The sequence below is a fragment of the Rhipicephalus microplus genome, chromosome 4, assembly GCF_043290135.1.
Source record: "Rhipicephalus microplus isolate Deutch F79 chromosome 4, USDA_Rmic, whole genome shotgun sequence".
In the NCBI taxonomy this organism is placed as follows: Eukaryota; Metazoa; Arthropoda; class Arachnida; order Ixodida; family Ixodidae; genus Rhipicephalus; species Rhipicephalus microplus.
In genome coordinates this window covers 212250037-212274803 of record NC_134703.1, presented here as the reverse complement: position 1 = coordinate 212274803, position 24767 = coordinate 212250037, and the positions used below count along the sequence as shown (strand labels likewise).

General features: G+C 47.6%; 1 protein-coding gene across 5 annotated transcripts in view; it reads right to left on the bottom strand.

The window, feature by feature from the left end:
* The window catches only part of LOC119172496 (transmembrane protein 50A), a 250480-nt gene that overhangs the window by 95946 nt on the left and 129767 nt on the right, over window positions 1-24767 (bottom strand). Inside the window, exon 1 of one of the 5 annotated variants that reach the window (XM_075893979.1) lies at window positions 7011-7138. The exons of the other annotated variants lie outside the window; for them this stretch is intronic. The gene's annotated coding sequence lies outside the window, so the exon portion shown is untranslated. Of the gene's footprint in view, window positions 1-7010; window positions 7139-24767 lie in introns of those variants that run through there. 5 annotated transcript variants of the gene reach the window in all.

Sequence of the window (24767 nt, the reverse complement as noted above, 5' to 3'; positions counted from 1 at the left end):
TTCATGATTATGAGAGACGCCGTAGTGGAGGGCTCCGGAAATTTCGACCACCTGGGGTTCTTTAACGTGCACCCAAATCTGAGCACACGGGCCTACAACATTTCCGCCTCCATCGGTAATGCAGCCGCCGCAGCCGGGATTCGAACCCGCGCCATGCGGGTCAGCAGCCGAGTACCTTAGCCACTAGACCACCGCGGCGGGGCATCCTGACTATTCGTTTCGGCCTCCATACCCAGCACCTCCACCACTTTGCAAGGGGGTTTAATAGCGACGCCAGGTAAAAGGCAGACAGCCGGTACGGAAACAAATGCTCATGCAGTCCAGCGTCTACAGCTCGTGCACTTGCTCGCGCTTCGCACTCAGCGAAAGTCCCACTAGACATTGCCTTGCGAATTGCCTTGCGAATATATATATATTGTAAGGCAACGTTTTTGCTGCAAGACACTTCTTTTACATGCCGAGCCTCTGCCCCACAACACAGGTCAGACTGATGATAATGAGTATGTACATATGACAAGATGACGTGCATGAATAATGCTCACACTTATCCCCCCCCCCCCCCCCCCGCTTGAGTGGCCAGCCCGGACGCGTCTTAGACGGAAGCGGAACGTCGAACGAATATGGCTTCACACGCAATACGTGGACAATCTCCTAACCATGACAGCGACGATCCAAAGAAAGGTCGCTGGGAGTGACACGGTAGTTCACTGGTGACGTTTGTTCGTTGATTGCATAGGGTCCAATGAAGCGTGACTGAAATTTATCGCAAAATCCTGGAGTACGAATCGGCGTCCAAAGCAACACTTCAACCCCCGGACGAACACGTCACGATGAGAGCTGTCATAGCGTTGCTTGCAATCTTGCTGATTGACTTCTGTATTAAGACGAGCCCGTTGCCGACATTCCTCGACCTTGTGATCACCTGCTCTGATACAGTTGCCGAGGAGTCAGTTGGAACATTTAGAAAAGAGACGTCGATGATGAATGTGGGTGTACGGCCGTACATTAGGGAGAAAGGCGAGTAGCCAGTAGTTCTTTGAACAGCGGTGTTATGGGCAAACGTCACAAAAGGAAAAATCGTATCCCAGTTGTCGTGGTTTGGTGCGATGTACATCGATAGCACGTCTACTAGTGTCTGATGAAATCTCTCTGTCAGCCCATTAGTTTGGGAGTGGTAGGCTGACGTCGTCTTATGTACTGTACCACAGGTTGTGAGCAGGGTTTAGAATATGGTGGACCGGAACGTCTTGCCCCGATCACTCAGGAAGACGCAAAGTGCACTGTGACACAATACAGTGGCGTTGAGAAAGAAGTCTGCGACGCCTGAAGCAGAACTTGTGCGTAGTGCAGCCGTCTCTGCGTACCGTGTCAGGTGATCGACAGCAGTCACAATCCAACGATTACCTGCTGGCGTGATGGGTAGAGGTCCTAGTAGGTCTATGCCAACGGTGGCGAAAGGTGTCTCAAGACACGGGACGGGTTGCAGAAGGCCAGCAAGAGACGAAGTTGGTCGCTTCCGCCGTTGACACAGATGGCAAGATGCAACGCACTTGGCCACAAAAGTAGAGATGGCAGGCCAGAAGAAACGTTTCCTGATGCGGCTTTGTGTTTGGTGAAATCCCAAGTGGCCTGCACATGGGTCGTCGTGAAAGGCTTCGAGGACTTGGTGACGTAAAGAACGCGGAAGTACTGGAACCCAGCGGTGTCCATTAGTAGTGTAAACGTAACGATGGAGCACATTGTTATCGAGCTTAAATTGCTGTAGTTGTCGGCGCAATCTAGCAGTAGGAGTAGGTGATATACCATTTAGGCGTTGAATAATGCTATTGCAAATGGATGATCACGCTGGCGTGTGGCGAACTCGGTATAGCGATTTGAAGCTGGCGTGTTGATAACCGCAAGTTGTGATAATGTGAGGGGTGACGGGGTGTTTTGCCCACCAGACGAGCAATCACCTGACGTACTCGATGGTGACAGTGGAAGGGGGCAGCGAGAGAGAGCATCTGCATCTTGATGTCTTTTGCCAGACTTATAGATGACGTCAAAATCGTACTCTTGTAGGCAAAGCACCCAACGACTGTGGCGACCAGACAAGTGTTTCAGTGACGATAGCCAGCACAAGGCGTGATGGTCTGTAATAACTGTGAAGTGGCATCTGTAAAGATATGGTCGAAATTTTTGTATGGCCCAGACGACAGCAAGGCACTCCTGCTCAGTTATGAAGTAGTTTTGTTCAGCAGCCGTAAGAGCATGACTAGCATATGCAATAACTCTTTCCCGTGAAGTGGCATCCCGCTGTAGAAGAACTGCACTAATGCCTTGGCCGCTCGCGTCGGTGTGGAGACATGTAGGTGCGTTCTCGTCGAAATGACACAGAACAGGGTCGGATGTTAAAGCATACTTGAGGGCTTGAAAGACACGCTCATAGCCGTCGTTCCAAGCGAAAGTTGATCCGGATGTCAGCAGCTTACGCAGTGGTGACGCGATGGCAGCAAAATGGCTAATGAAGCAGCGGAAGCAGGACGCCAGGCCCAGGAAACTTCGTAGGTGTTTCTGATTTTCTGGCCGAGGGAAGCGTATCACGGCAGCAAGCTTGTCAGGATCCGAGCGAACGCCATCTTTGCTGACAAGGTGGCCCAACACCTTGATGTTCTTGTTGGCGAAGTGGCATTTCTTTGTATTTAGCTAAAGTCCAGCATTAGAAATACACGTCAAAACTTCGTTTAAACGATCAAGATGCTGACGAAAAGAAGAGGAGAAAATGACAATGCCATCTAGATAACAGAAACATGTTTTCCATTTTAGGCTCCATAGAACTGTGTGAATCATGCGTTCAAACGTGGCAGGAACATTACATAAACCGAATAGAATCACGTTGAATTCATACAGCCCATCTGGTGTTGAAAAGGCAGTTTTTTCTTTGTTCGCTTCGTGCGTAGGTATTTGCCAATAACCAGACCGTAGATCGAGGCTGGAGAAAAATTTAGCGCCTTGCAGAGAGTCAAGTGCGTCGTCGACTCGAGGGATCGGGTACACGTCTTTGCGCGTGATCTTATTAAGTGCTCAATAATCGACGCAGAATGGCACCGAACCATCCTTCTTTCGGACTAGCACTACAGGTGATGACCACGAGCTGGACGAAGGCGGGATAACATCTCGTTTGAGCATATCAGCAACGTTGTTCTCGATTATTTTCCGCTCTGCGGATAACCCTCGATATGGGCGGCGGCGTACAATTGTATTGCCTTGCGTTTCAATTCGATGTACGGCGACGGAAGTGCGACCCAAAAGCTTGGAATTGACGTCAAATGAAGCACTGTGTTTTTGAAGAATACCCAAAAGTTCGTGCTTTTGCGCTGACGTGAGATCGGGATTTATTGTGGCTGTTAAAAGCCGTTGTAGCATCGTCATCATTACTCAGAGAAAGATGGCGTGTCTGCATGAAGGGGCACCAAAGAAAGTGGTTCGGTATCTGTGAACCACACTGGTGCCCTGGGGCAGTGCAATAGGCCAAGAAGTAGGGTTAACTGCCGTAACTAATGCTCTGCCATCATGAAAGCACACTAGGCTAGGAGCGATGGTAAGCCCACCAGAGATGTAGCGTCCACACGGTGCCAGGAACACATCACCAGTACTGATCTTATCTGATGTCCGGGTCAGAATATGCTCATTTCTTGGAGGAATAAAACAGTCATCAGCGGTGACGAAGCGCTGGCTATGAGCATCTTTATCGGACGAAAGCACAGTATCTGACATGCGAATGAACCTCTGACGGCAAGATATCACAGCTGAAGCTGAGGAGAGAAAGTCCCACCTGAAAATGAGCGCGTTAGTACACGATGACAGAACGAGGAACTGTATATGGTGAAGGATGCCCTCAATAAAAACTCGTGCTGTGCGAACACCAGAAGGCTGAACGAAAACGGCATTAGCACAGCAAAGGGGAGGGCCATCATACGGTGTCTTCACTTTGCGCAAACGGGAATGGGAACAAAAGTCCACACCAACACCTGAGAGCGATGCACCTGTGTCCACCAAGGCCTCAGTCCATATACCCTCAACACACACTGAAAGTACATTTGAAGGGCGTTCCGGAGGAGTTCGATGCAGTCCGCCAAATGCAGCTTTCCCTCCTGAAGCTGCACTGTTTAGTTTTCCTGGCGATGATCAGACGCCGTGGTAGCCGGACGAAGTGGCGACGAGGAACGGTGCATACGTGACGGGGAACGACGGCGCGAGGAGCGGAAGGTACCGGCTGCATCGAAGTGCTGTGTAGATGGTGAGCGGCGTTGGTACAGTTGGTGTGGGTGGCGATGTTGTGGAGCAGGGGCAAACTCATCCTTCTCGTAGTCATCATAGCCCTGCCTTTCGTCTTGTTGACGTCGACGACAGAACCATGAGATGTGGCCACGTATTGCGCAATAATAGCAAATCGGTGGAGATGGACGCCAGGCATGGAAAGAAGGAGGCGGTGCCCTTGGGGGGAGGACATTTAGGGAGGGCTGCGTAGTTGACACATACTGCGGTGATTGCTGAGAAAGTGACGCTGCAACCACCTGAGCGTATGTCGGCTTTGGAGAGGTATGCGAGCTCGGGACTTGTTCACATGTCATGGATGCCAGTTCCTCCCCGACGATGTTGCGGAGGCTGCCTGCAGAAGGTGTTATGCGGAGCTCAGAAAACGACGAGGTGGCCTGGAGTTGCAGCTCCTCGCGTATCATGGACCGTATCAACGCACGGAGCTCATTGTCATGCGTTGGCCCGAGACCTCCTGTGTCAGGTTGTAAACGTATAGGCTGAAAGTCGTCGAGTCGCTGACACGTACTGATGATATCCGCGACCGTGGTGGGGTTCTTTGCCGCCAAAGCGTTAAATGTGACGGCGCCTATGCCCTTGAGCAGGTGGCGAATGCGGTCATGTTCCGCCAGCGAGCTGTCGACCCGACGATAAAGGGCGAGGACATCTTCAATGTACGAAGTATAGGACTCGCCGGAGTGCTGGACACATTCAGCAAGCTTCCGTTTGGTGATATCTGCACGTACAGAAGGGTTGGAAAATATCTGACGGAGCTGCTGCTTAAAGGTAGGCCAGTCTGGGAAATCCAGCTGATGGTTGAGAAACCATGTCTTAGCGACCCCCATCAGATAGAACGGCACGCGGGACAGCTTCACAAAATCATGCCACTAGTTAAGCACACTCACACGGTCGTACTCATCCAATCAGTCTTTAACGTCTTCACCGCGAAGGCCAGCGAACATCGGGGGATCTTTTTGAGGGGCGGTGACAGTCCATGAAGGCATGCCCAGGGATGTAGGCGGGGTAGATGGAGCCGTGTTGTTGTTGTGCTCGTCTTGCTACATGACCGTGGGCTGACTGTGCAAACGGCGACCCAACCAGAGCTCCGGGGATGGTTAGTAGTCGAAGATAACGAAAAAGCGCTGCAGGGAGAGGACCAGGGGACCGGAAAGCACTCTCCACCACTTGTAAGGCAACGTTTTTGTTGCAAGACACTTCTTTTACTTGCCGAGCCTCTGCCCCACAACACAGGTCAGACTGATGATGATGAGTATGTACATACGACAAGATGATGCGCATGAATAATGCTCACAATATATATATATATTTATATATATATATATACATATATATGTCGCATTAACAAGGTGATTCTAGGAGAAGCCGACGAAGAGGAAGTGCACGTGCATTAGAATAAACGCATGACATCTGGACCACGACGTGTCTCCATTTTGTAGCGTCACACAAGTCGACAGGATTGACCTCATCAATGTGCCATGGCTAGGCCGAAGCCTCCGCTCAACATACAGAAGTTCAAGGGAACACCAGAAGACGTCCCCATCGACAAGTGGCTTCTTCTTTTTGACATGAAGGCAGCCGAGGCGTCATGGACTCACCGCGATCGGGTCAGTCCCTTCAGCGAATACATTGAAGGGGAAGTGTTCAAGTGGTACCTGACAAAGATTTTCGGCAACGGCGAGACAACTTAGAACGATATCAAGCGCGATATGCAAGCCCGCTTTGCTACGACTGATGGAGATGCTTTCCGTCTCTTCATTCACTAACGACTGAAAGGAGGGCAGACCATCGGCAACGGCGAGACAACTTAGAACGATATCAAGCGCGATATGCAAGCCCGCTTTGCTACGACTGATGGAGATGCTTTCCGTCTCTTCATTCACTAACGACTGAAAGGAGGGCAGACCATCAAGGACTACTACAACGAGAAAAAGCGACTGGGTTCCTTGGCTGACCCGAAAGAGTGCCACACCGTTTCTGGACTGACTGATGGTGCTCCTCCTGATGTGGAACAGGCGCTCGCCGGACTGTCTCAATAACTCCTCAACCGTGAGCCCCGCAAAACGAATGTAGATACTGCTCAGCTGCTGGTTTCCCACGACAGTTTCACTGGCACAACGAATGTCCGCACCGCGGCAATGTGTCCGCTATTGATACTGAACAGGGAAACGAGGAGGGCAACCCAGAGTTTCATTATTACACTTCAGTGCTCTCATCAAGGGAAAGCCAGTAAATGCAATTCCCGATACAGGAGCAACAATTACTTGTATCAGCGAGGATGTGTACAAACAGCTAAAACTTCAGTTGATGAGAGACTCCAGCATCATGGTCTGGCAAGTTGCATCAAGCATTCGAACTTTGGTTCGCATAAACATTCAGTACGAATTGGGAACCTCATAAAGAAAGTTTATGCACATGTGCTGCAAGACATGAGAACGCAATTAATTCTTGGCCTAGACAGTGCTTCGTACTTCAATCTTTCTGTAAATCTGGAAAGCAAGTCAGTGACACAAGCACGTGAGAATATGAACCTTCCGCATCACAACGAAAAGAAAACCATTCAAGCCCCGCTGATCCGAACCCTGACTTCAGAAACGAGTCTGCGGCGCTCGACTCTTTTTTAAGCAAGTATGACGAGATATTTTCGAAATCTCAGACAGATGCATCGCTACTGAGAAACATAGGATCGCACTTACCAATGCTGTCCCTATTCGTCGAGCACCACACCGATGTTCACAGGCAGACAAAGTGGAGATCAACAAACAAGTTGACGCTCTCCTCAAGCAAGGTGTTGTGAAGCCTTCATTATCGCCTTACACCGTACCTGTCATTTTAGCAGAAAAGAAAGGTCAAGGACGCACTCGTCTATGTACTGACTATCGAAAACTCAATGTCATAACGGTACCCGACTTTCAATGTCATAACGGTACCCGACTTTCAACCAATTCCACGTATAAATGATATTCTTGACTCCTTGGGAAAGGTGGAGTTTTTCACTACGTTGGACGTAACGTCGGGATACTGGCATGTCCAAATGCGTCCTGACGATGTTCAGAAAACTGCATTTGTCACGCCTGATGGTCATCATTTTGAGTGGTTGGTAATGCCATTTGGGTTGAAGAACGCTCCAGCTACATTTGAAAGAGCCATGAAATCAATAATAGCGAAACATCGGCTCACCAATGTTAGTAATTACTTTGACAATGTGGTTGTATATTTCGAGACATTTAATGGTCATATACGACACCTTGAGGCACTATTGAAAGCTCTCAAAACCGAGAACGTAAAACTCAAACGAAAAAAGTGCCAATTTGCACGCTGCAGCATTGAATACCTGGGCCACAAAATTTCACAAGGAACCATGACACCTAAGCAAAGTAATGTGGCTGCCATACTGAATGAAAAGATCTTTTTTTAGATCCTTTTTCTGTACCTCTTCAGAAATAAAATCTGTTCATTCACTTCATTTCAAATTTCCGACAACAAAACAAGAAAAAGATCTCCAGCGTTTTCTGGACACTGTAAATACCTACCGTCAGTACATCCCCCACTTCAGCGATATCGCTCTTCCACTCACAAAACTACTCCACAAAGGCAGCAAGTGGGTGTGGACAGAAGCATGCGAGCAAGCCTTTCGTGAACTAAAGGAGCGGATAACTGAAGAACCGGTGCTTCGCATATACGACCCTTCGAGACCATGTACTGTGTACTGTGAGGCATCTGGCGAAGGCATCAGTGCAGTGCTGAAACCACCTAATGACAAAGGCAAAGAACATCCTGTTGCCTACTATTCCCGCAAACTACTTAGGCACGAGGTGAACTGTGCTATTACAGAAAGAGAATGTCTAGCCATTGTAGATCCCATTGATATTAAATGGCATCGCTACCTTCATGGAAAAGCATTCACTGTTGTAACAGATCACTCTGCACTCCAGTGGCTGAAGAATGTTAAAAATCCTCAAGGTCGTCTTTTCCAGTGGTGTCTGAAACTGTCAATGTATGATGTGAACATCAAACATCAAAAGGGCGCAAGTAATGTCGAAGCAGATGCGCTCTCCAGAGCCCCAATAGTTTATTTATTTATTTATTTATTTATTTATTTATTTATTTATTTATTTATGTATTTATTCATACTGCAATCCCTATTACAGAGATTTTAGCAGGGTGGTTACAGATATAATTTTCACAATGTTGGCACACAAGAATGCATAAACCAAACAAACAAACAAAAAATAGAACGGCATGATGTGAACAATCAGGTCAAATTTGCTGCAAACAATTTTAAGGACGGCTCCATCACTTGGCTATTAGTTAGTCCATTCCACTTAGTTACTGTACGAGGGAAAAAGGTATATTTGAAGCAGTTATTCGGGACCGGAAAGGGGTTATTGTAAGTTGATGCCTTTGGCGGGTGGCGTACCCAGAAGAAAAGGGAATGATATTGGAAACATCAAGCTTGTAATGCCCTTTAATTATTTGGTAAAGAAATTGTAGTCGTATTAAACGATTTTTTTCGGTAACTGAAGGCTCATTGGCACGATGTAGGAGTTCAGTTATAGAGGTGCGTCTAAAGCTATTAAAGATAAAGCGGACTGCCTTTTTTTGCACGTTTTCCAATTTAGTTATGTTAGCTTTAGTGAAGGGGTCCCAAATAATCACTCCATATTCTAACACTGGGCAAATGATAGTCCTGTACGCTAGAGTACGCACCGTGGAATTAGAAAGTTTTAGAGCTCTTTGAAGGAAGAATAGTTTTCGGTTAGCGTTTGTAATTACGGAGTCAATATATTTAGTCCAGCTAAGGTTATTGGTAATCCAAAGGCCAAGATACTTAATGTTAGTTACCTCAGAAAGGGTGAAATTTGCGGTCGAATAATTAAATAGTAGGGGTTTTTTCTTGTGGGTTATTCGTATGAATACTGTTTTATCAAAGTTAATTGACATCTGCCATAAATCACACCACTTCACAATGTTATAAAAGGCACTATTCAGAATGATTTGATCGGTTACATTGAATATTTCAGAATATATGACACAATAATCTGCATACAACTTGATTTTTACAGGAATTTCATTCACAATATCATTGATAAATATTAAAAACAAAAGGGGTCCAAGAACCGTACCCTGTGGGACGCCAGAGTCGCCGGTTGCCTCTTCTGAACAGATTTCATTAAAAACAACAAATTGTTTACGGTTTATAAGGTAGTCTGCTATCCATTTTATTAGGCGCGGATTTTTAAGTGTTTTCTCTAATTTTAAAAGTAATTTCTTGTGCGAGATGGTCAAACGCTTTTGAAAAGTCCATAAAGATGGCGTCAGTTTGTGTCCCATTGTTAATTGTTTCGACAAGTTGAGTACAGGTTGAATAGCCTTTTCTGAATCCGTGCTGGTGTTTTGTTAAGATATTATGCTTACTAGAAAACTCAGAGATATGTGTATGTATTATGTGTTCTATAAGCTTAGAGGTAGTTGACGTTAATGAAATAGGTCGATAATTCGAGATAAGTTACTTTTTACCCGACTTATAAAGAGGCTTGACTCTGGCGGCCCTCCAATCATCTGGTACTCGACCTTCGTGTAGCGATTTTGAAAATAAAACATACAGATATTTGGCGATCCACTCGGCATAACGCTTTAAAAATGCGTTTGGAATGCTATCCGGTCCGGGTGTCTTTTTAACGTTGAGTTTAAGTAGCATATTTAGAATGCCGTGCTCACTGATAACAACGTCAGGTATAGGTGGATAATCTGCATCAAATGAGGGAAGAACATTATTGTCAATAGTGAAAACCGATTGGAATTGTTGATTAAAGGCATTCGAAATAACCTTGCTATCATGCACATCAACTCCATCAACTAGAAAAACATTACATTCAGTAGATGTAGGCTTAATACTCCGCCAAAATCTCTCGGGACACGTTTTAATGAGGTTTGGTAATAATTCACCATAATACAAATGTTTGTCAGTATGGATTTGGTGTTTTAGTTTAGTTGCAATTTCTGAAATCTCTTCGTTTCTACCAGCGATATTGCCAAGACTACAACGCTTTTTTAATCGTTTTAACTTCCTTTTGAGATGCAACGTGTCCAGAGAAATGCAGGGGTTCCTTTCTTTCTTCTTTTTAACAACACATGGAACGAAGCGATCAATACATTCATTCACCAAATCTTTAAATGAGTCCCAGTGGCCTTGCACATCAGCAGTACTGTTTAAAAACGAGTCGAAGTTGAGGGAAAGGAGATCTATAATTGATGTATCGTCAACTCGCAAAAAATTTCGAAAACATGACGTTTTTTTTTTTCCGTGCCATAGAGCCATTTGCCAGGGTCAACAGTACAGCACTGTGGTCAGAAATACCAGGAACCACTTCACAGGTGGCCGAAGACTTAATACATCCACCAACAAAAAAGAGATCAAGTACTGACTTCGAACTTCCCTGCACCCTATTGAAATCGTGAACAACTTGTAACAAACCAAAAGTAAAAGCAACGTCGAGCATTGCTTCTCCTATGATATCGTTATGCTTAGTAGTTGAAAGAGAGGTCCAGTCCATATCTGGTAGGTTGAAATCTCCTGATAAAATTATCCGAGCTCCTGACTTTGCATGAGTGCACAGATATTTTTTTCCTCCGACTTTGTATGAGTGCACAGATATTTTTTTAATTCATTGATGACTTCAATGGACGAGGTCGGGGGTCTGTATATGGAAGTTACAATATATTGAATATTATTATGGTACGTTTTGCAGAATAAGCCTTCCACTTGAGGAATATCTGGCATCCTAATTACTTTGAAACATTTCTTAAATACAACTGCAACGCCTCCTCCCTTACTTTCGCGATCTTTTCTAAGCACACTATAACCAGGTGGAATTATTTCACTATCAAATATTAGAAGTTAATCTTCTGTCACACGATGACCTTCAGAGATGCAACAATGAGCGTCCAAAAGGAACACATTCATTGGAAAATAACCTCACCATCGTCAAAAGAAAAGGACTACGGAAAATATATGTGCCCCATGAACTACGCCCAACCATTCTGAAGAATGCACATCAACATTTTGGGCATGTCGGAGTGAAGAAGACGCTATCACTCCTGTCTCCGCAATATTATTGGCCGCATATGGTAACAGATGTTTCCACTTACATACGGCATTGTGATGCACACCAGAGATACAAGACGACGAAAACAAAAAAAGTTTAGGACGCTTGAATCACTGCCTCCAGCTGAAGAGCCCTTCGACCTCTTTGCAATAGACACCATTGGAGTATTTTCTGGATATGGCTCGTCAAAAAGGTTTATACACTTGGTTATTGATCATGCGGCTCACTACGTATGGGCGTTCGCTCATAAAAGTGAGAACAGCGACGCCTACATTTCATGCTTAAAAACAATTTTTTCTTCTGGAAAACCACAGAAGCTCCTTTCAGATCGTGGAACAGAACTTATTTCAGGAAAATTCAAGCAGTTTTTAAAACATAATCGTATACACCAACATTTCACCTTATCTCATCATCCACAATGCAACGGCATGAACAAGCGTTCAAACCAGACTATCGTAATGAGACTTAAATGTAAGATCAATGCTTCCGGAAGTAATTGACGAATACAACAGAACACCCCACGAAGTGACCGGCTACGCACCTTCCTTCCTGATGTATGGAATTCCACCTTACCCTACTGTACTGGAACAACGAGAAGAAACTGTGGAAGAAGCGCAAAAAACTGCAGTTACCAATTCTATCGCCTACCACAATAAGAAAAAAGTCATTCATGATAGACAATTTCTTCCAATTGTAGAAACTCTGACATTGTGCATGTTAGCAAACTGCAGCGTTATTTTGTACCTTCTGAACTGAGACTTTCTCGAGGGGGGGGGGGGGGGGGGGGGAGTGTGACGCATTAACAAGGTGATTCTAGGAGAAGCCGACGAAGAGGAAGTGCGCGTTCATTAGAATAAACGCATGGCATCTGGACCATGACGTGTCTCCATTTTGTAGCGTCACACACACACACGCACACACACACACACGCACACATACATATATATATATATATATATATATATATATATTAAGCTTTATGTTCTTTTTTTTCTTGCGCTGTTTGCTATACAGCTGAACAACAGAGCTTGTGCTCCCTACAGCTGTCCACACTGCATTTCTCATTACGCTGCTTTAGATTTATGACCACGATCTTTTTATTCATCAGCCTAAGTTAAATATTCATTTTTTAGTAAGCCTTTCTAAGGTTGCGATTGACCTGTACGTTTCCCTGCGATGCACCTTCGTCAGTAGACAACAATTGTCCAGAGTGCCTTTAGCTGTTAGGGCATAGTAAAGATATGTATAAATATATTGTTATTTTGTCCAGTGTGTGGTGTGTGCGTACGTGCGTGCATGTGCGTGTGTGTGCAAGCATGTTGAGATGTTAGCAGAACGTGCGAAGATTCAATGTAAATGTTATTATGGCACTTCAGTATATCTTAGCACAGGTTCGAAGAGTCACACAGTAATATGCTTGAATGTCGCCTATCAGACCTTGGAACTTGGATTGGATTGGATAAACTTTTATTTAGACCTTGCAACTGTGTCTGGCTTTTCCATTAAAACGAACCTCTGCCTAATGAAAATTATCGTAGTGATCGACTCCAGCAAGATCTGCTCCGGCAGGTACAACTATGACCACCGCCGAAGTGCGACACGTTTTTCTGTATGCAGGCATTATTCACTCTAAAAGCGCCTAGGAATGATATTGTAATAGTAGCAGCGCTTAGTTTTTAAATCATGTTAGTTCTTCAGCGGCTTCTCCAGCACTCTCCCTCGAACGGGGAGTGTCGGGTGTCCAGAGCACAAATCTTAGCAGTGACCGAAAGTGCAAAAGCGGGTTGCCCAGTCGCTGATGGCCGAAGGCCTCGATGCAAAGATGGGAGCAAAGTCTGGCTGTGTGTGACTTACACTTGTGGTTGCAGGCTCCCAGCACGCGGTAGCCATAATGGAGGAGAGTGAGAAGTGTGGCAGAAAAGAAAAAGCGACGACTATGGTGGGCAAGAAAAGGTGGAAGGTAAATAAGAAGCCTAAGTAAACGGTAAAGAAGAAGGCAACCCATGTTGAAGGTTGAGACGCAGCGCTCGGCAGAGCTACGCAAGTGAACAACTCGCATCCAAACAACTGAACTTTTTATTATCACCCTTCGTCTCGAAGATAACTTTCTCTTGCGGGCGCATGTGCTCTCTGCCCCGCACACAGAAGCCCCGTCTAGTGTCGCCACAGGACTCCCCCCCCCAAGTGAGTGCGCGCACAACGGCCACATTCGGACGACCCACTGCGGTTCATAAGTTCATGCGTACCGAGGGTCTCGCACACCGTCCACTCCGCATGAACCGTTCGAGGAATTGTTGCGGCTGCGCTACGTGGTCTGCCAAGAGTGTCTGCGAAGATGGAGCTCAAGGTGGTGCAGGTGCTTCGCTGTCGAAGTCCACGTGTGCTGATTTTACGTGGTCTAGAGAAACCACGTTCTGACGACCACCTCAGTCAATTGTAATGTGCTTGTCTGCTCGTCGCAGCACCTTGAAAGGCCCGTCGTACGGGGCCGAAGTGGACGCTGTACGGCGTCGTGCCTCACAAACAGGTGAGAGCAGGGTGAGAGTTCCCGGTCCACGTAGACTGGCCGGGCTGCGGGTGGATGTGGAGGAACATGCTTGCTCATGATGTCTTGCAGTCGCACGGCGTAGTCCGCGTTTGCGTACACGTTCTCGTCCTTACTGGCGGCGAAAAACTCACCTGGGAGACAAAGCGTTGTTCCGTACACCAGTTCAGCAGAGCAGCATCCAATATCTGCTTTCAGAGCCGTCCTAACACCCAAGAGAACAAACAGCAGTGTTTCTACCAAGCTGTGAGTCGCAGTAGCCGTCAGGCTCATCATCAGATGACGATGGAACCTTTCCACTACACCATTGCTTATCGGATGGTAGGCCGTTGTTCTGATGCAGGAAGTACCCAAGAGGTGGGTGACGCTTGCGAATGGAGCGGACTCAAACTGTGTTCCGCGATCCGTAGTCACGGTTGCCAGCACTCCGAAGCGGGCCACCCAGTGGAAGATAAATGCGCGGGCGACGGTATCAGCAGTCATGTTTGGAATGGGCACGACCTCCTGCTATCGTGTGAAGCGATCGATGCAGGTTAGCAAGTAGCTTTGTCTTTGACACAACGGCAGTGGTCCCACAACGTGCACATGAACAAATTAACAGTCGGGCAGAGGGAAGGGTCCCAAGGTAGTCACAGTATGCCGCTGAACTTTGGAGTGCTGGCATGCGAGGCTTTCTCGTGTCCAGTGTCGGACATCCTAGTATATTCCTGGCCACACGAACCTTGCTGTGCATAGCTGTTGCGCGGCTCGAATCCCGGGGTGCGCCAGGCTGTGCAGCAAGTAAAAAATGCTGCGACAAAGGTTCGAGGGGATGAACGGTTAAGCCCTGCCTGTAGACGTGTCGGAGCATATGGATCCTGTGGGTTGTGCCAACCATTGCAGCTTCAAGGCGCTGGTTGAACACGTCAGTAGACGCTTCAATTCTCCATCACTGCGTTGAGCAGCGGTAAGTGTGGTGAAGTCCACGCCGCTCGACAGGCTGATGGCATTCACTGGATCGCGCGAAACAGCGTCAGCAGCAGCATTGTCCGTGCCACTAACATGGCGTATATCTGTCGTGAATTCTGCGATGTACGACATTTGGCGGAGCTCCCGTCCCAAGTGCGCACAAGAATCGAAGTTCGCCCGCAATGCGTAGGTGAGTGGCTTGTGATCCATGAGCACGAAAAACTCTTGTCCTTCCACATAATGTCGGAAATGCTGGATAGCAGCGTATATGGGCAGGAGTTCCCTACCAAAAGTGCTGTACCTTCGTTCGGAGGACGAGCTGAGTGTTCTGGAGAAGAAGGAAATTGGTCGCCACACTCCGTTCACCCTCTGCTGTAACACCGCTCCAATCGCTGCATCGTAGGTGTCCGCCATGACTCATTGAGCAATACCCAGCTGCGGGTACGTGAGTATGGTAGCACTTGCGAGAGCTTCCTCACATCCGGAATGCTTGTGTGGATTGGTCGTTCCACTGAATGGCAGTTGCCTTAGATCCAGATGCCGCAAGTAGACTGTGGAGAGGGTGAAGGATGTTGGCGCATCTCGGGACAAACCTAAGGTAGAAATTCACAAGTCCCATGAACTCTCGAAGGTGGCGGATGTTTTTTGGCTGTGGAAACTGCCGTACTGCTTCCACCTTCTCCTTCTAGGGCTGTACTCCGGCACTTGAAATGCTGTGGCTCAAAAATGATAGTTTCCGTACCCTAAGCGCGCACTTTGCCATATTGATAACGATGCCATTCTCTGTGAGTCGCTGAAGTACGTAGTGCAGATGCCGCTCGTGCTCTTCAGGAGTGCTGCTAGCAATGAGAAGATCATTGAGGTACACCTTGCAAAAGTCGAGGTCACGGACAACGCCATCCATAAACTGTTGAAAAGTTTGGCCGGCGTTGCGTAAGCCGAAAGGCATGCGTAGGAACTCGAACATCCCGAACGGCGTCGTTATTGCAGTCTTGGGAATATCTTTTGGTGTTACGGGTATCTGATGACATGCTCACACTAGATCTATTTTAGAGAAAATGGTAGCACCATGCAGGAAGCAGATCATGTAATGAATGTGCGGGACTGGGTAACAGTCTGGCACAGTTACCCGGTTCACCGCTCGATAGTCCCCACAAGGGCGCCATCATCTTCTGTTGATTTTGGGACCATGTGAAAAGATGACGCATATGGGCTGCATGAAGGGCGTACTATCCTGAGTTTCATCATGTGAGCAAACGCCTGTCGAGCCAACCGCAGACCGGTGGGCCTGTGGTTTCGATGTGATGCAGGATTCCGTGCTTTGCTTCTGTAAATGCCTGTGGCTGTTGCGTCAGCTCTGGGAACTCTTGTAGCATTGCGGTGAAGTACGCTTCTCCAGCCGGACCAAGCAAGGCCAGGCTGATAGGGGGGTGCCAACACGGCGTGCCTTGTACCGCTCCCCAAGAAACAGGATCTTGAAGCCGTTTGTTGCGGATGTCGACCAACAGACCGAAGAACTGGAGAAATCCTGCGCCTAGTATGGCGAATTTGACATTAGCAGCTATGAACACCCAGCTAAGCGTTCTGCCGAAACCGAAGTTTAGCAACAGTGAACGATGGCCATATGTTATCATTGTGTTATTGACAGCTAGCAAGGGCGATGCACTAAGTTTCTTTCTTCCAGCTTGTGACGCCGGTATAACGTTCACCTCGGTGCCTGTGTCAACTAAGAAACAGACTCCGTTGTTGCAGTCGGTAATAAAGAACACCGAGGAACGACTTGGAGGCAACGTAGTAGCACTGGTCGCCCTCAGTGCCTGCCGCGGCTGTGTCCCGAGTGGGACACATTTACACGCACTACTTCCGAACCTACGATGATTCCAGCAGATATGCTCGTGCTGCTTTTGCGATAGCGGCGTGTTAGGCTCGGTTATCGTTTGCGCCCTCCTGCTTGCGTGCAAAGCTGATACTGTTTAGGCAAGTCAAGAAAGCTCCTCACGCATCTCTTGAAGTTCATTTAGAGGCTGTTGCGCTTGCACAGCAGCCATGGGTGTGGGCAGGGTCATTGTTACCAGTTCGTCAGTAAGCTCGGCGGCTGCGGTTAAATTCTTGTGTTCTGAGGCCCCGACGACCATGCGGACGCCTGAAGGCAACTTTTGCAAAAAACGTTCTCACAGCAATGCTCCATCTATCATGGTTGATGTCTCCTCGAGCAACTGTTGCATGTGTCGCAAAAGCTAACTAGAAGTACGGTCGCCGAGCTCCGTGCCGTGAAGCAATTGCTGTAGTCGTTGTGGTTCGGAGGGCGTAACTCGGCGAACAAGGGTTTCTTTTAGCATTGCATATGCCTTTTGACAGGTGGTGCGAGCAACAGATCCCTGATTTCACTGGCTATGGCGGGCGGCAGACTGCCGACTTTGTAGCGGTATTTCGTAAGGTCTGCGGTGATTAGTATGGCTGCGAACTGAGATTCCACTTGTATGAACCAAAGTGCGGGGTCCGCAGTCCGAAAAGAGGCCAGCTTACTGTCGACCGAAGAGACTGTCGGAAGGGCGTCAGTCGTAGACGTTGAATCAATATTGCGGCTGGTTCGACACTCCGGTCCCTGTGTCTGTATTCCGGGTCATCAATGTAGAGATGCGGCGCTCGGCAGAGCTGCGCAAGTGAACAACTCTCGTCCAAAACAACTAAACTTTTATTATCACCCTTCGTCTCGAAGATAACTTTTCCGTGCAGGCGTATGCGATCTCTGCCCCGCACACAGAAGCGCCACTTTGCGTTGCCACAATCACTTTACATGGATTATGCATACGTTATTCGCAACTAAAAAAAATGCTTTGTGTGCTGGCAACACTCGTCGAAAAATCAGAGTTCGCTTAACAAGGTCAGGGCGGCCTTTTCGCTTGGTGCTGTGCTGAGGTCTGGCGGTTTTTTTTTCGCAACAACATAAAGCACGTCACTTGCGAAACAGCGAAATAGTTGCGTTCTGTAAGCAAACATCAAGCCTCTTCGGCGAACTGCATCAGATTTACTGACCAGGAAGCCCTAGGTTGAAGGACGCAACGGCTCAAGTATAGCAGACCTATCCGAAATATGCAAGCTCTTCTGCGCTGCATTGCTCTACTGCTACAGGCAAAATCCTAAAATTTTTAAATATATAACTGCGCTGCGACTTGTGTGATGGTAGCGTAGCTCAAACAGTAGTGTGACGGTCTGGACAAGAAAAGAATCAGAGACAAGAACTAGGTCAAGCATGCTGCCGCCTGGAGTGGGTAAGTGAACAGATCGAGTCAAGTTTACCAAAGGATAAGAGGGAGGAACTCAATAGAAAGTCTCGACGATGCTGTCAATTTTAACGAGCCAATATTGAAAAAGTGGGAATCCCCGCAAAGTGGGAATCCCCGCAAAGTGGGTATTCGGCGTCTGGAAACCATAAGGCGAGATCGCTAAGTACCAAGTGAATGTCGTCGGTGAAATAGAGGTCACTGTTTGGCCCCACATGGGTTTTGGCACCAAATGTTACAAAATGACTGGCTCCCAAACCGTAAGAGAAAACGCGACTTTATTCTGCATTCATAGCGAACTATCTGTCTTGCCATCCCTCGCGAGCTCTGTGTCCTCCGCCTTCTCTTCTTCCCTCCCGGTGTCGCGCGTTCTAGTTGCTCCGTTCCATTTCTTTTTTTCAACATCATCCAGGGCGAGCCAAGGTGAATCAAAAGCTTCGAGCAAGCTAATCTTTTGCACAGGGTGATTCACAGCAGAACCGTTGGCGAGACGGATGGAGAAAGCGCGCACAATGTTAGCTCTCCCTGGCAGTAGCTCAAGCACTCTGCCCATTTTCAATAACATCGCTGGTGCCGCGTCTTCTTGCAAGAGCGCTACATCACCAACTCGGAGCTTTGTTGTTGAGCATGTCGAGCAATTGTGTGCTGACCGCAGCAATAGCAGATACCTCGTTTCCATCTCTTCCAAAGTTCCACTGTTAGACGCTGGCGATGACGAACCTTTCGTTGCAGATCAACGAACACATGAGGCTCTGGTGGGCACTGTTGTGGCAATGATGTGCTGCGTTTACCCAGCCAGAAATACGATGAAGGGCTGTAGCTTGTTAGGTTCACTTCAGAGATAGGTGAGGGGTCTGCTGTTAATCGCAGCTTCAATCTCACACAGCAACCCTGTGAGGCCTTCCACGTTAAGACTACTGCGTCCGAGTGACTTCTTGAGCACAGTTTTTGTCGTACGAATGGGACACTCCCACCATCCACCTCACCCTGGAGCGCGTTCTGCGATAAACTTCCATTGTATCCTGATCTCCGCGGCATACTGGCGAAGAGCCTTTAGCGCAGATGCAAACCATCTAGCACAACTCCGAAACGTCTGGGCATTGTCAGAGTACACAAATGAGGGTACACCGCAGCGTGTGACAAAATGATCAAAGGCGAGCAATGTTGTGGCGGTCGACATGTCTGATGTTAGCTCAAGATGAATGGCACGTGTGACGGCGCACAAAAACAAAAGTATGTAATTCCTTCTTGGACCGCTTGCTGACTTCGCGTACAGCGGCCCGCAGTAATCAAACCCAACGACCGTGAAGGGGCTGGTTTCCGCAATTCTTTCGCGAGAAAGTTGGGCCATGGGCGCTGTCTCCACTGTATTTTTCCAGCGTTTGCACAATCTACATTGAAAAATGATCCTCTTCTCGGTTTGACGCCCTCTCAATTACCAGAAACACTCTCAAAACTCAGTGAGGGTTGCTTTAGCACCACTGTGAATCGAACGCATACGTGCTGCCGAAACAAGCAAGCTGGTGAGCTTATGGTCACTTGATAGTAAGATGGAGTGACAAATGTCCTGTTCAGCGTGCAGCTCTTACAGTCGCCCACCGACGCCAAGTAGGCCGTCCTCATCCATAAACGGGCACAAACGAAGTACAGGGGATGTTGAAGGTAATGGCAGACCTTCCTGCAGCGCTTGAACCTCAATTGGGAACAAGTCTTCCTGCATTATATATGACCAATAATGCTCAGCTTGAAATAATTCTTCTGCTGTCAGAGGACCAGACGCTGATGGGAAAGACCTTGCGCGGTGGCTGAAACGATCCATGCAGTTACTCTTAGCAGTCTTGCTAAAGAGCTGTAGTTTTCCAGGGGCACGACACCGTGATGAACATCACTGGCGGATGAACAAACAGATGTAATTTCTAAGGAAAATCCTCGATCGTTCTTCGGTTGCTGCGGTTCGGTGAACAGTATTTTTTCGTTATATCCGCTGACATCTATACCTTCGAAAGACCTTGTTTTGTCACACAGCTAGCTTGGGCCATGCCACCACTTGGATGATTTAGTAAGATCCGAAAGTGACAGCCCTCGAGTGATGACATCGGCGAGGTTTTCTTTGCTGCTACAGTGAAACCATTGGGAAGGTCTGGTATGCTGCTGGATTTTAGTGACACGGTGTGCTACAAATGGTTCCAACTTGGTCACTGAACTCTTTATCCAGTTTAGTGCCACAAGCGAGTCCGTACAAAAGGTAACAGAGGCCTGTTGGAAAAAAGGGACCTTTTGCACGTAGCGTATAAGCCGCATGGCGATGTGCATGCCAGGAGCTCCAGGCGTAGAAGCGATACCATTTTCAAAGGAGCAAGTCGGTCCTTGCCGATCAAAAGTCGCGTGAAGCACGTTTCGGGTGGCGAGTTCACTCGTACGTAAATGCAAGCACTGTATGCTCTAGGACTGGCATCTGCGAAGATGTGCAGCTCAAATAAAAAAGGGCTTATTTTTGTCTCGTAAGAATATATATCATGAAATAGTGACAGACGAGTCGGACAGCTCAGAACACCAACTATTCCATTAGGCCTGTTCCCTTTCAGGCATACTGGCATGCCATGCAAGATTTTTCTTCCATAGATACTGGAATACCCTTTTAGCCTTTATGGTGAATGGAGTGAGGTAATCCAGTGGGTCGTATACTCTAGCCAAGGTTATCAAGTGCTGTACGTTTGATAGCCGGCTTTCCGGCGGCAAACATAGCTGCGTGCTAAGTGCCCAGGATAAGGTGATCGCTTAACGTTCCCAGGGAACGCCTAAAACCTTCATCATTAGATTGTCTCCAGTTTCATTTTCGATGGCACAGCTGTCACGCAAGATTCTTTCTTTCAACTCGTCGCAATTTGAGGCCCACTTGCGAATTTCCATGCTTGCTACGTGGAATATTTCTTTCATTTCTTCATAAACCTTCATTGCCGCCTGGGTGCTGGGTAGCATGATGACAAGATCATCTACGTATACCGCGTTCTCCAATAAGGCTACGGTTTCTGGATAGTTCTGCTGACAAGATAACAGGTGATGACGAATTGTGGTCACCAAAGAAACGGGCTCGATGCAGCTTCCAATGATACTCTGGTCATCCTCCAAGTTGTAATCAGTGGCATAGGCTTTTCCTTAGTTGGCCGTCGTTCCAGCCACAAAAACCTCAGAAGGTCGCGATCTTTGGGCCGAATCAACAGCTGGAGGTATGACTTCTTTATGTTGGCTGCAAGAGCGACAGGGTGGCAGCAAAAGTTCAGCAGTAGCAGGACAATGTCCATGCTGAGTTCCATGTCCTTCGATAGGACATCGTTCGGGCTGGGATGACCAGCTTCATGTGATCACACATCAAACACCGATCGAAGCTTCGTTGTGATGAGGTACCGGCGAACTACTGCGTGATCAGGCATATAGTATACATTATCTCCGACTGGCTGCTCTTCTTGCACCTTCTCAGCATGTCAGTCATCAAAATATGTGGTAATAGCCAGGTCATATTTCTCTAGTAATGTTGGCTGCTCTCGGAAACGGTTTATTTGACATTGAAGTCGCTGTTCTACCAGTCGGCGATTACTGTTTTTGACTGGTAATCCTGCCTTTTCCACCATGAGCGGCACCTAATAACGTCTACGTTGCTTCGTTATGTAGCGCCCAAATGCGGAGAGGTGCGCGCCGATCTCTAACGGTTGTGAATAGCTTCCATCGATTCCGATGGCATCAAGATGCCACATCGACGATATGTTTATGTCTGGTAGAGAAGAATTGCGGCTCGATATGAACAGTGCGCTAGATGAGTACTGGATGTCCGACAATAAGGAACCTTGTACCATCCATCCAAACTTGTTTCAATTGCTGATAGCGTCTCATTGATGCGGTCAATCTTGCCGGTGGTCACCTTCTAATAGGCGTCAGATCCTATCAGCATGGTGATGTCGCTTTCTTGCCACGTATTCGATTGACATGCATCAGCCACATGGTACTCTTTTTCGAGGAGCGTCTGCGAGATATGGCGCACTAGTGATGGACTCGTTATGGAGCAGATCTCTGGAATCGACAAGGCTTCTAACTCCACTTCAGCATAGCTAGATCGACTGCGCAGCCGTAAAAAACACGGTCGGCGCATAGTCGTTTCTGAGCCTTGGAGCTTCCAAATGTCATTATTGAAAGTTCTTCCCTTCCAATGACAGAACACTGAAGGATTCTGGCTGCGTCTTTGCGAATATAGCTGCGCTGGCTACCGCTGTCCAACAGAACCCGAACAAGAAGGCGTCGATTTCCGCATCTTGCCCATATGCACCTCGCCTGCAACAGTACAGCCGTGCATCCGACGTGCGTGCTTTGGGCAGTTTTAATGGTTCGAAGCCTTGGCAAAGGGAGTCTTCCCAATGCAACGGATTCTGTAGCAGGCACTAGGTCCTGGACGACGTGTCTGGACAAGTCGCCCAAAATGGTCAGGAGATGGCGACGGCAGGAGCCACACGTGAGACTGATGGCCTTTTTGCATGCCCTTGCAATGTGGTTGCGAGCGAAAACAGCAGTTGTTATTCCATAGCCTTGCTCGCTTTTCATCCGCTGACAGATTCGCAGTGCCGGACATAATGCTGTGCTCTTGGCTGTTGCAAAGTGGGCAGACATGATTGATCGATGCAGTGGAACCAGTAAGAGCTGCAGCCGACGGAATGAATTCCGTGCTGTCTGGGCTTTCTCTCGCCATGCTGTCTTCACCTTCGTAGGAGCGGCGACGTGGTTGCAGGTGACCTTCCTCCCGCACTTCTACTTGGATGCGAAGAAATGTCAACAGGTCCTTCACTCAGCACAGTCTGTGTTCGAAAGTCTCCGTACCACTATTGACGCAATCATCCTCCTTCATCCTTTGTCGGTACATGATAACCAGATCGTCTGGCAAGCAGCGCATCATGACCCGATTTAGTACCACGATGTATTGATCCGGGGGCACGTCGAGGCCTTCTAAAGTGCTCACTTGGAACAGCGCATTGTCGTGAAGTATACGAAGTTTAGCAAGTTATGGTGAGCTCTTCACAGGAGTCAACGCCAAAAGAATATCCACGTGCTCATTGATGAGAAGATATCGCCGTTCGAACCGATTCATGAGTGTTTTAATAGCGATGTTGTAATTCTGCTCGGCTAAACCGATTCCTCCGATTGACCGTTTAGCGCAGCCAGTTAAGTACGTAAGCAAATACTTGAATTTTTCTATGCATGGTATGTCAGGGTTTTGGTAGATTGCGGCGTCGTAATGATCCTAAAAGGCCTGCCAGTCACGCAGGTTGCCGTAGAAGATAGGTATCTGTAGCCTTGGCAGAACAACCGATCTGTGACATAGCTCTCTCGCATTGTCCGGAGCATCCACGGATCTCGGGAGGTCTGCTTTGCTCGATCCTGATCCGGAACCTTCGACATGCGTCGTGATAGCTTAGCTTGCTTACGACCTTGCAACCAGTACTTCACGCGCGCGATGGCGTAACTGATCTTGTCGCTATAATCCTGCGCCATTTCGACTTCGCGGTCAACATCATCTTCACCTGTTAGTGGAAGAATTGCGTCATCAAGTCTCAACAATGTAGGCTCTTTGTCCTTGAGGTAGTCAAGGTGAACATAAACTTCCGAGAGGTCAGGATCCGTTTGCTGCAGAAGATCCGTGAGCTGGATTAGGGCTCTCGTGACGCCAGCCCTGAGTGCACTTCACTTCCTCCGCAGCTGGTCCGAGTTCGCCATGGCCGTGACATGAAGGCATTTCTTGAGGGGCAGTCCCGGGTTTCGCGGCAATGAAGTGTGTTTGAGCTTAACTGCCCGTCATAACAGTCGATTTATCTTTGAAATGTGAGAATTTCACAATAATAAGGCGGTTTTTATTAAGCGGCCTAGTCTGTGAGCCAGGTATTTCAGAGCAAAAGGAAAGAATCTTAGACTCTGACTGCCCCCAAGTTTCACTGTCGGGAAGATTAAAGAAAATCTAATTAAAATGGCACAGCTGGTTCTCAGAATCATCGCATTTTTCCATAAGGACTTTTACTTTGGAATAAAGATTTAGTATTGCAGATTCTGTCACGGGGTTCTCGCCGGCCCTATGAATCTGATGCGCGTCGACAGCTTTCTCTAACTTCTCTCTACAACAGGGCTAGCCAAGTTGCCAATGCTCGACTGAGCTGCACGAACTAAGGCAAGTTAGGTGAGGAGAGAATTTATGCTTACTCAAAATGAGATGTCGCGTCGTGAACAGTATAGAGAGTTGGACTGGAGGCCGGGATGATAGGGCCGGTGTTGAGTTCAATGTGCCCTGACAGCATAATCAACATGCAGAGAACATGAGCTCTTAAACACACTGAACAAAGTAACAGGCTAAATTCTTCGCTCCAACAGGCCGTAGGGGCACAACACCACGAGTGGGTACCGGTAACTTGTACCGCTGGAATAAGCAAGTTACGAACTTGTGTCAGAAAAGGCATTAGCATAACTTGGTTTTCGACGTTGTCGTGCCTGCCCCTCCAGACACTCTCGTGTGCGCTGCCATGAAAAATAGTTGTG